This window comes from Orycteropus afer, unplaced genomic scaffold (genome assembly GCF_000298275.1).
Source record: "Orycteropus afer afer isolate SDZICR_OR568_19922 unplaced genomic scaffold, OryAfe1.0 scaffold00455, whole genome shotgun sequence".
Lineage (NCBI taxonomy): Eukaryota > Metazoa > Chordata > Mammalia > Tubulidentata > Orycteropodidae > Orycteropus > Orycteropus afer.
The window spans coordinates 373,251-375,295 of record NW_006922042.1 but is presented as its reverse complement, the minus strand read 5'-3'; the positions used below and the strand labels follow the sequence as shown (position 1 = coordinate 375,295).

At 40.6% G+C, this 2,045-nt stretch overlaps 1 non-coding gene across 1 annotated transcript; it reads left to right on the top strand.

The window, feature by feature from the left end:
* Positions 1-1,357: 1,357 nt before the first annotated feature.
* On the top strand, positions 1,358-1,574 carry LOC122151425. Its single transcript, XR_006164146.1, has one exon. It is a non-coding gene; the product is annotated as a small nucleolar RNA U3 (small nucleolar RNA).
* Positions 1,575-2,045: the final 471 nt, after the last annotated feature.

The following is a 2,045-nucleotide window of genomic DNA, read 5'->3' as shown; positions in this document are numbered from 1 at the left end:
ACTGTGAAGTGACACAACCACTGTGGAAAGCAGTATAGTGATTCCTTAGATAGCTGGAACTGGAGATACAATCTGACCCAGCAATCCCATTATTACCCAGCAATCCCATTACTAGGTATAAATCCTAGAGAGGTGAGAGCCAGGACAAGTACAGATATATGCACACCCATGTCCATTGCAGCACTATTTACAGTAGCAAAAAAGTGGAAATAACCTACATACCCATCAGCGGAACAGTGGATGGCCAAACTATGGTACATACGCACTAGGGAATGCTATGGAGCACAAAAGAATAATGTAGAGTCTTCAAAACACCGCATAACATGGACAAACTTGGAGGACATTATGCTGATTTAAATAAATCCATCACAGAAGGAGAAACATAGTATTCGTTCATTGTTGTGGAGGGTCAAGGAAAGGTTTATATATGGAGGAAACTTTCTTTGTTGGTTGCCAGGAGTAGGAGAGGAGGGAAGAGAACACTGCAAAAAAAAAAAAAATGCCTTGGCCCATGTCACTTTAGTTTTGTGTATTTCACTGTACATAAAGTATATTTTAATAAAACGCATTTAAAAAGAAAAGAAAAGAAAGAATTACCGCCTTGGATACCCGATGAGGATCTCTATGATTTGGAATCCACTGGATAGCCGTGAGGTTTTTGTTTTTGTTTTTTTCTTTTTGGGGGTTGTGGGGATAATGAGCGGCATAATCACTGTCTGCACAGGATTAGGAATAAGACAGGCATGTAGAGAGCGTACCACACCATGTGAATGGCTGCTAGAAGACTGTACATTAATCAGGCCAGATACTGCTTTGAAGAATTTCTCGAAGATTACAAGTGATAACAGTATTTGAATGATAGTCAAGTTCCCCGAATCATTATGAAACATGAACTGCATCTGAAAAGCTTGTTATATGAGCTGAGAAAATATTTCACCATCACTTTAATGTATGCGGTTTCTTGGGATTCAGCAGAAGTTGTGAGCTGAAGGTCAAGACTATACCTTCTGTAATCATTTCAGCAGTTTCTTAGTTGTTGTTGTTGTTGTTATGTGCCGTTGAGTCGGACCTGACTCACAGCGACCCCTCCTTGGGTTTCCGAGGCAGTATCACTAGGGAAGTAGGATTGCCCAACCTTCCTTCCGAAATTAGACATAGTCATCTATAATTATTTTAAAATTTTTTACATATCTCGGTAAAACTTTGAAGATGCATTATTCCATAGAGCACATGTAAAGATCGTATAGCAGAACATATTTCTCTATTTTAGAGTAAAACTGGGAGTGGTGCTCTTTGTCGCTCTCAGTGAAATGTGTGTGGCTTTTCCGGATCCAGCAGAGCCGGCTAGTTACTGGTTGAGACTATACTTTCAGGGATCATTTCTATAGTTCGTTACTAGAGAAGATTCTCTGATCGTGTAGAGCACCGAAAACCATGAGGAACAGACACAGTGTTTTCTCCTGAGCGTGAAGCCGGCTTTTGGTGTCGCTTTGCTGCGACTGCCATCTGCCATTGATGATTGTTCTTCTCTTCCGCTTGGGAGAATAAGAGGGAGGGAACGCAGTCTGAGTGGTTTTCATTTTAAGCCTGGTGGTAAAGAGCAGAGCTGGTAATCTTCCTTTTTTGTTGTTGTTGTTGTTGTTGCTATTATTTGAGATCCCTTGTGTTGTGAAACTAAACCCGTGATTTTTAGATGCGAAGGCATTTAACAACAACAAACAACATTGCAAGGAGTTTCTTGGTCCCCTTCATACAGTTTCTTATTCCCACAGAAAACCACTTTTATTTTTTTCACACTTTCTATTGTGTGTTATTTTACTTTTTTGGAAGGGGAAGCTCTCTACCCATAGCACAGCTTATTCTCCAGTAATCTTGTCCCCTTTTGCCTGAGTCCTGGAATCTCCACATTTGTCTTCTGCTAGTAGAGGGCTTCCTACCAAAAATCAACCAAACCCATTGTTGTTGAGTTAATTCTGATACATAGCGACCCCTTGTGCTGCATAGTAGAGCTGCTCCATAGCTTTTCCTTGGGTGAAACCTTTCAG